This window comes from Bubalus kerabau, chromosome 14, assembly GCF_029407905.1.
Source record: "Bubalus kerabau isolate K-KA32 ecotype Philippines breed swamp buffalo chromosome 14, PCC_UOA_SB_1v2, whole genome shotgun sequence".
Classification (NCBI taxonomy): domain Eukaryota; kingdom Metazoa; phylum Chordata; class Mammalia; order Artiodactyla; family Bovidae; genus Bubalus; species Bubalus kerabau.
In genome coordinates this window covers 30,441,214-30,451,389 of record NC_073637.1, presented here as the reverse complement: position 1 = coordinate 30,451,389, position 10,176 = coordinate 30,441,214, and the positions used below count along the sequence as shown (strand labels likewise).

Here is a 10,176-nt window from a genome sequence, read left to right as displayed (position 1 = left end):
AGTCCTCTTTTTCATTAGTAACTACTTTAAATGTAAATGGATTAAACTCTCCAAAAGGTAGAGATTGGCAGAATGGTTGAAAATGAAAAGATAAAGATATTGCATCTAACAAGTAAACCAAAAGAGAGTTGCAAAGGCTGTATTAATATCAGATAAAATAGAGTTTATGAAAAAATTATATGAGACAAAGAAAAACATTATATAATGATGAAAGATTAACCCATTAAGAAGATACAATGATAAATGAATATGCACTTAACAAGATACCCCCAAATCACATGCAGCAAAAACTAATAGAACTGAAGGGAGAAATAGACATTTCAACAATAATAGAAGAATACTTTAATATCACACTTTCAGTGATGAATAGAATAGCAAGACAGAAGATCAGTAATGAAATAAAAGACCTTAACAACACTTTAAACCAGTTTGAGCTAATAAACTTTTATAGAATATTACACTCAATGACATCAGAATACATGTTCTTCTCAAGTGTACACCTTCCAGAGTAGATTGTACTTTAGGTAATAAACAAGCTTAAATAAATCTAAAACAATTGAAATTACACAAAGCATATCTGACCACAATAGAACAAAATTAAATATTAAAAACAGTAGAAAACTTGGGAAATTCACAAACATATAAAAATTAAACAGCATATTCCTAAATAATTAATGGACCAAAGGAAAAATCACAAGTAAAATTAGAAAATTCTTTGATATGAATGAAAATAAAAACACAGCATTCCAAAACTCATGGTATGCAGCAGAAACAGTGGTTAGAGGAAAATCTATAGCTTTAAATGTCTATATTTTTTAAAGCAAAATGTCAATCCAATAACCTAATTTTCACCAAAAGAAACTAGTAAAGGAAGGGCAAATTAAATTCAAATTAGGCAAAAGAAAAATAATAGTGAAAACTAATATAAAATTTAATGTGAAAATAATTGAGATAATTAATGAATCCAAAAGGTGATTCTTAAAAATAATCAATAAATTTGACAAAATATTAAAAAGATTGATCAGCAAAAAATAAAGAGGATGAAAAAAACTAAAATCAAGAATGAAAGAAGAAACACTGTGACCAACCACAGGAGTAAAAAAGACTACCTGGGACTATTATAAACAACTCTATGCCAACAAATTATCTAGATGAAATATCAATAATACTAAGAAGATTCAAACTACTGAAATTGGGAACAGAACTAGAAAATCTGAATTAATTTATAAAAACTAAAGCGATTAATTCAGTGACAACCAAAACAAACAAAAAGTAACAGAAAACAAAACAATAAAAACCTTCCTACAAAGAAAAGTCCAAGTCTTCACTGGTGACTCCTACCAAACATTTACAGAAGGATTAATACTATTTTTAACAAACATACAAAACACAGATGAAGAGGAAACACTTCCTGAGTCATTCTATGAGGCCAGTATGACCCTGACCCTCAAACCACACAAAGACATTAAAAGAAAAGAGAACTACAGAACAATATCCTTTATGAATATAAATGTAAAAATCTTCAACAAAATCTAAGTCCACCAAACTATAAATAGGATTATATGCCATGACTAAGTGGGATTTATCCCAGGAATGCAAAGCTGTTGAAACATATGAACATCAAGCAATGTAATACACCATATTAACAGAATAATGGACAAAACCACATGATCATGTATGGCATGACTTAGCAACTGAACAACAATTCCCTGTAGTACAGCTACAAGTTTGTAGCTAAAACTTAAAACACTGGAAGCCTGATAAATTCTATTTTGTGTAAGTCCATCAAAAAAGACAAAATTACATGTTGTCATAATTTTATATATCCTATTATCAAGTATTGGAGAAGGCGATGGCACCCCACTCCAGTACTATTGCCTGGAAAATCCCATGGGCGGAGGAGCCTGGTGGGCTGCAGTCCATGGGGTCACTAAGAGTCGGATACGACTGAGTGACTTCACTTTCACTTTTGACTTTCATGCATTGGAGAAGGAACTGACAACCCACTCCAGTGTTCTTGCCTGGAGAATCCCAGGGACGGGGGAGCCTGGCAGGCTGTATATTAGATAACAGTTTCTGTTTTAACTGTGTCTATAAGAACAAAATCATTTATTGCAGTTATACATGGATGAGTGAAAAAAATTTCCACGTTGTTGCTTCTAGGCCTAGGATCTATAGTGTATGTCATATTGATATACAATCTCTGATGCTGGAATTGTGTTTTAATGCAGGTGAGTATGACCAGGGGAAAGAGAAAGATTTCTGGAACTCAATTCTACATTGGTCAGCTTGAAAGAACTATACATAAACGTGTCCAGTTGTAACAACTCTACATCAAGTGACTGTATACCACATAACTGTCTCACTGAGTCCAAACTAAAAACATTCCCAGCTCAGTTCCTTTTTAACTCAGAGCCACAGCCATTCCAAACATGAGGAAAAACAGCAAAGGTTAAGTTAAAGTGGAAAAAGACAGTAAAATTATCTCACATTTGTAAAATTTACAAAATCATATGACCATATGAATAAACTGCTAAGCCCCTCCTACAGCCTCGAAGGGGCCCAGGCAAGAGAGAGACTTGAAATTAAAGCTTATTAGCTTCACAATACACACACCCCTGGCTTCAGGACATCTCAAGGCAGAAGAAACTGGCAGCTTCACCCTGAATTCTTTGAGTCTACTGTCCACTCTAGTTAACTATCAACTTTGTCAGATAGCTTGTTGCACTAATAGGAGCATAAATTCAGCTCAAGGTGGGGTTACAGTCCCATTACATTCATAATACCAACTCTGAGAATCAGATTTATGAAGGCTAGTTGTTTAACCCAAAGACATCCAGAGGACAGCAGAAAAGACTCAAAAGAGGAAGAGTTATTAGAACTTGGGTGTTTAGCATGTCAGACATGACACAGAGAGGAAAGACCTTTTACAAAATGTGAATGGGATTGTCACTACGGATGAGAAATTAAACTTGCTCTACATTCTTTGGAGCAGAAGAAGGGCTAGGGTGTGGTTTGAAGACTTAATGCAAAAAAAAAAAAAAAAAAAACCATAAACTATCTCATGAATAATGTTTATGTTGATTACACATTGAAATGGTAATATTTTAAACAGTTAGGGTTAAATCCCACACATTATTTTCACCTGCTTCTTTTTGCTGCTCTAATTTGGCTACTAGAAATTCTAACAGTATATACATATATGTGACTCACATTTATGGCCCACGTTATGCTACCATTACATAGCTGGTCTAAGGGTTCAGCCCCACTGAGATAATCCCTAAGCCCTCAAAGCTACTGCAATTTTACTGAGAGCTGAAACACCAAAGCCATTTCATATTTAGGCTGCTTTTACTTGAAATTCTCTTTTCATGAATTTAGCGCATTTACTGTATCTGTTTCATTGGTGTCACTTGGTTTTTTCTTAAATCAGGAAAATGAGCTCCTATAGTGTTCAAAAATAGCCCAATAAAGACATATTACTGTCTCTTTGCTCAGTAGTAGATGGGTCATAACAGGATGTCTGACACTGGCAGGTTTATACAGTAATTTTTTTCTTATCAGCTACTTAATGAAACGAATTTCTATCATAGCATCTTTTAAATGTTAATACTCTTACAGCTGTCTTCAAAGACCTATTTTGAACTAAATATGTTATCAATCAAAATACTCATTAAAATTCAGCACAAGCTTATGCGAAGAGCGAGATTAAATCATTGAGGCATCTGGGCCTCTTATTTCACTAATGTGACCTCATTATATCATAATTTGTTATTACAGAAATTTAATTTTCTGATGCCATAGAATTACTAAGGGTCTTCACATTTCCCAGATTTTCATCCACCTTAACTGCAAACTTTTTGATCATTTACTGGTTGGGTCCTTGTGGGTAGTTTCAAGGTTTGTACTTCTGACAGACTACAGTGTATAACCAAAGAAAGCAGTGCTCCCTGACACTGGAGGGAAGGGATGTTCCAATCCCTGAAGGAGCTTTGAAAAGCTGTTCTCTCTAATGAGATAAGAAAGTACTTTGAACTGGCATTTCATTTCCAGCAGCCACCATTAACAAATGGGGATCCTAACCTTCACACTCTCCACCTTATCTCTTGTTGGAATCGTCCCTCCAAGGATGCATGATGGAGTCAGAAGCAAATGCAGGATTGTTCATGGGGCTGAGTAGTTCCTCCATCCACCTCAGAGAGTTATGAGGACCAAAGAGGGTGACAAATTCCTAGCACAGTGCCTGGAAACAAAGTAAATTCTAAATTCATCCTATTTATCTTCCCCTACCCACCCACCCTCATATCACCTTAGTCTAATCATTCAACCAAACATGCCACTTGGTTTTCATGTGTGTGTGCCTGCATGCATGCTCAGTTGTGTCTGACTCTTTGCAACTTCATGGACTGTAACCCACCAGGCTCCTTTGTCCATGGGATTGTCCAGGCAGGAATACTGGACTGAGTTGCCATTTCCTTCTTAGGGGAGCCTCCCGACCCAGGGATTGAACCTGCGTCTCTTGCATCTCTTGCATTGGTAGGAGGATTCTTTACCACTGTGCCACCTGGGAAGCCCATTCTCCCACCGCTTAAGGAGAACCCAAGAAAAACCAAAAGGGGAGATGGAACATTCTGATTGTTAAAAATCAAGAATATGGTATTCAAAAATTTGGTCCATTTTTCATATAAGGACAATTACCAAAATATCATGATGTAGAACACTCAGAATTTCATCTGAAAACTTTGTCACCTTAAATCCATACACCTATACCTATGTCCAACACTGCTGTCAATTATAACAAAATGGTCATTCTTTTCATCTCTAATGTTGTTTCTCCTTGTTAGCTCTCAGTTAAAAAAAAATTTCCAAGTTGCCTAATTGCCATGACCAGGGATGAATTCTGACCAGATCCCAGAACCCAGAGTAGTCCCACTGTGATGGCCACTGATAGAGTGGCTTCATTCCTGGTGCTCACACAGAAAGACTCAGAAAACAGGACATAAGTTGTCCATCAGGTTAACAGTCTTTTAGCCTCAAGTTATTACAACACATCTTCTATGACAGGCACAAGCTGTCAGGCGGTGGATATTTCACTTTACTCTCCAATTCCACCTACTGGCTCTCCTACTATTCTCCTCTTCCAGCACCCTGTCTCAGCTACCCTGGCCTCCTCCTGCTTCCACGGCCGGCCTCCCACCACAGTAGGGCTGCACACCCTGTTGCCTGAAGGTAGAATGCTCTTCCCCCAGATTGCCACATGGCTCACTCTCACACTCTACAAGGGCCTGCCCAACTATCTCCTTTCAGTAAGGGTTTTCTGATGAACTAGTTGCAAATGAAATGGCAACCCACTCCAGTACTCTTGCATGACAAATCCCATGGACGGAGGAGTGTGGTAGGCTACAGTCCATGGGGTCAAAAAGAGTTGGACAGGACTGATCGACTTCACTTTCACTTTTCAGTTCCAAATGAAACTCCTTCTCTGCCCAAACCTGCTCCCCACCCCAATCCACTTACCTGCTCAATTTTCCCAGACAGCATCTATCACCATCTGATATCCTCCACGTGTTACATGCTGTTCATTATTGTCAATCTCCCGGGTTCAAAGGTGAGGTTCACAAGGGAGGGACTTAGGGCAGTTTTTCTGTAGCTGTCTCAAACACCTACAAGTGGGTTTGGGACAAAAGATCCTGGGTAAGTGAATGGAGAAAGCATGCGGTCATGGTTTTCTGTCATTTTGTTATGGGTTTCCCAGGTGGTGCTAGTGATAAAGATGCCACCTGCCAATGAAGGAGATGCAAGACATGGGTTCATTCCCTGGGTAAGGAAGAATCCCTGGAGTAGGAAATGGCACCCCATCCAGTATGTCTGCCTGGAAAATTCTATGGACAGAGGAGCCTGGCAGGCTACAGTCATTTTGTTGGAGTACATCAAATAAGAGTTAGTCACACAAGCGACTTTATTTTTAAATCCATGCAGTACATAATTTTGCTGACTTGACTTATATATACATGTATATTTGTAAACATGAATACACTGCAGTCTACACTGTTGGGGTTGTCGTGGTACACACTCTTCAGGCCCTGAAAAAAAAAACAAAGGGCTCTGAATTCACATTACCTTCAGCATGACTCAATAACAGATGACAAACTACTTTCCCATTGTTTTCTGTGAAAGAAAGAAAGAGAAATATGTAGGAGAAAAAGCCATTCTAGAGTGAAAAGAAATGCCTGAGTCAGCTTGGCACAACCACCGCTCAGTGCTGCAGGGAAACCGAGGCACACTCGGTGGCTGGTGACCGGTGGCTTCAAGTCCCTCCCATGGAACAACATTTGGCTCTCATGTCCCCAGACTTCAGCTTTGGATATTCCACAACCAACAGAGGAGAGAAACTGTGGCTTCAACATTAAATAAAGAAAATGAAATTCCTCAAAACAAAAGCATAATGTTTCTTCTCAACACCCCCTGTTTTGCCTTCTGTTATTATTTGAGATCAAGCCTTAATGCAAGACTCAAAAAGAAAAAAGTAGACAATTCTTTGCAGATAACTCACAGTTCAATAACCTGATAATTATTCATTTCGGCTTAAAGCATGCTTGTAAATATCATTTCAAATGAAGCACTGACTTGATTTTTAATCAATGAAAACTGACATTTGTTGAAAAGGCTTTCTGAATAATTACCTTGCATTCTTATTACTAAAGCGGATTTAACGGAAAATCAAAACAAACGATATTAATTACACCATAGCCTCATTATATATTAATAGGTTCAGAAACCAAACACTGAGTTCTTATAGAGCTGGGTGTAATATTTATATGAAGCTTTATGACAGAAGCCAGCTTAATTCTAATGCATCCATTTCAGTGCTCTGACCTTCGCTCTCTGGAACCGTGAGTTTGATCTCAACTAGGAATCCACGCATCCGACATCAACATATTGGGATCCTGACTGATAATCCAGAACGTCAAAGGAAGTTGACTTTCTCATGCCAAGGGACATGAGTCGCCTGACGGATCATCTTTCTTTAACTTAGTCATTACTGAAACACTGCCCTTCTGATCACTGAATTCAGAACCTCAAGCAAAGGAACCTCACCATGTGACTGTGCATTAAGATCGACTGTCATCTTTGTGTCCAGCAAGCAACTCTGATGGTACAAGCAGGAGCCTGAAGATAAGGACAGTATCACAGAAGGGATTTCCAGTCCAGGTCTTCATCTCCTGGACTGGCTTCTCAACCTTCACATTTTTACAGTCATGTTCAGCTCTATTCTGGTTCTTTCATTGTAATTAGAAACTAGCAAGTAGATCTCTTAAAAGTGGGAGGGGGGGCAGATTTTAAGTTGTACAATACCACTGAGGATCAGTTTTTCCATCTGTAAATTAAAAACAAGTAGCTGTTGTAAAGATTAAATAAAACAGAATTCTTATGAAGATTAAATGGACAACTCCCAAAAAAGTGTTAAGCAGAGTTCCTGGCATGCAATAGGCTGTCAAATATGTTATTAGAGTCATTATTATTAAAGGATCCTTCCAGTTTAGATGTTCTATGACCATTCAAACACAATATGGAAGACCTACTGGGAAAGGCTAACGAGACTTATTACCTCTTCAACGATATTACCAGAACAATATCCTTCTGACCTCCAGACTTGCTAAAAAACAACATGAACAGAATGGACAAGTACAAAGAATTGAGTAAAGTTTGGACATAAGAGACTTCCCTACCAGAATACAGACCACACACAAAGCAGGGAGAGTCCAGACAATACCACAATCCTTGAGGACAACGATTGCAAAATCTGAATCATTCATTCAGCAAAATGAAATGTGTCAGTAAGTGTTCTAGGTACTGAAGACTCCACAGTAAACAAAACACATGTCCATGAGTGGATGTTCTAGCTGGGAGAGAGAAATGGGTGGAGTCAAAACGAGAGCAAAGATGACTCAGTGCCTCCACCTTCCAATCAGCCTCCTCCTGGGAGCTTTACCTGAGTTCTCTGTGTCTCCACTGTCACTGTCAGTCCGCATCTGCCTGCCATCGACCTGTTTCTTTCATATAAATCCTTAAACACCCCCTCATCTGCAGATCCAATGACACTTTGCTCAATCAAGTCTGTGTCCTCTCTAGTCTTGGTTACAAGAGCAGCCCCTTAGCAGAGCTTCCCATTACCTGTCTCCACAACCACTGAAATGCCCTTTTCTCCCTTGAAAAAATTCAACTCAGCCTTCAAGTTCCAACTCACGTGTTACCTCTCCCATGAGGTCTTGTTCAAAAACACCCTCACCTCACATTCCAACACAGGCAGGACTAGTCATACATGCTCCATAATTTCTTAATTTGGTCACCCTCCCAATTATAGCCCAGCTATGCTGTAACAGAACCCATTGATTTGTGTGATAAATATTTATTAAAATCTGTACCCTTGATCTGGCACTATTGAAAGCACTGGAGTTAAAACAGTAAATGAAACAACTTAGGTCCCCATCTCAAGGATCCAGGGATGTTCCCTCTCCTTGAGGTTGGAGGTCATGTCTTACTACCTGAGTGCCCTGGGCACATGGCTTGTGTTCAGGCCTTACTAAATGTCTGCCTCATCACCAGAATTTTATTCAGAGAGAACAGGTGTTGGCCAGGCCCAGCCCACCAGATTCTATGTCAGAATATGGCACAGCATTCCTCAGTGTGGGGAAGGTCCCTCCTTCTGTTCTCTAAAACAGAGGAAACAGTTATACATCCCAGAAGAGTTCTTAGTGTTTACTCTTTCATCCCATTACTTTTAATTATATGGGGGGGAAAAAATCTGCCTCCTTTCATAGCAAACCCAAATTCCTTTAATTGATAATTTAAGGTAAAATTGATCATTTTCTATCATCTGCAAGTATTTTCTTTAAACATTATGCTATTAGTCATTCAAATGAAATAATCCCTAAATTTTCCTGTCACCAGAATTGTTATCATTATATCAGATAATATAAGCACATAAGTGTGGTAGAATGAAAGAGGAAGCCAAGATCATAAGGCTTAAAACTTTTATTTACTCAACCTAAGGGGGCTTCTGTATAACCAGTATCATTGTTAGATATGAGAAAGAATGGGTGTTACTGAAGGAGGTGCTACTTTCAGTGAATATATTTTTAATGAGACAATTTATAACTAAAATAAGATATATTAGTGTTACCTTGATTAGTTTGGGTTGCCATAAAAGAATACCACAGATTGTGTGGCATAGATAGTAGAAATTTCTTTCTAATGATTCTGGAGACAGGAAGTCCAAGAGCAAGGCCACAGCAGATAACCGGTATCTGGTGAGGATGTTCCTCCTAGTTTGCAGATGGTCATCTTTTCATTGTAACTTCACTCGGTGGAGAGAGAGAGAGCAATCACTTTCCTCATCTCTTCTTATAAAGGCACTAATCCCATTCATGAGGGCTGCACCCTCATGACCTAATTACCTAGGTCTCCCCCTCCAAACACCATCACATTGGGGATTTAGGCCTCAACATATGAATTTGGGGAGGACACAAACCTGCAGTTCACAGCAAATATTATTAGTAACATAAAATAAGCATGAGAAATTATAAAAACACCATATAAATTATGAGAGTTAGGCCTAAACAAAACTCAAAAGTAGTGGAACAATAATGGCTTACATTTCAAATAGATCGTCTTTGGCCAGACTATCAGTTAAGTGAGTACCTGAACTGCTATCTGCCTCACCTGACTGTACTTTGGCATCATTCCATAAACAAATATTGAGAGAACTTATGAGAACCAGGACTTTGAATCTGGCTCTTCTGTTTAGTTTAGGATTAATTCGTTCATTCTGTGCATTCATTGAACACTGTTGACATTGATTATATGCCAAACATTGTATCCAAGGCCCTGGGAATAGAGAATTAAAGTATCATCTGTTCCTTTAAGGAGCTTATAGTTTGGCATGAAGTCAGACAAGCAAACTATTATAACCCAATGTCACAAGAGCTATGCCTGAGTTCTGACTCTGGAATCTCTTAAGACAGGTGCTCAGCCTTGATGACGGGATAAAGGAAGGCTTCTGGGAGGAAGTCAGAGCAGCACAGAAGGAAAGTCAGACAGAAGGAGCCAAAAGAGTGAAAGCACAGAACCCTAGAAAAGTATAAAGCAGTTATACCAAATTACTAATGTGGGTGT

The 10,176-nt window shown here is 38.5% G+C and overlaps 1 long non-coding RNA gene across 1 annotated transcript; it reads right to left on the bottom strand.

Annotated features, from left to right (window-relative positions):
• Positions 1–5,956: 5,956 nt before the first annotated feature.
• LOC129627371 (uncharacterized) lies at positions 5,957–7,860 on the bottom strand. Its single transcript, XR_008702592.1, has 3 exons — positions 7,743–7,860; positions 7,099–7,378; positions 5,957–6,083 (listed from the first exon to the last, which is right to left on the bottom strand). It is a non-coding gene; the product is annotated as an uncharacterized LOC129627371 (long non-coding RNA).
• Between the last annotated feature and the right edge of the window lie 2,316 nt (positions 7,861–10,176).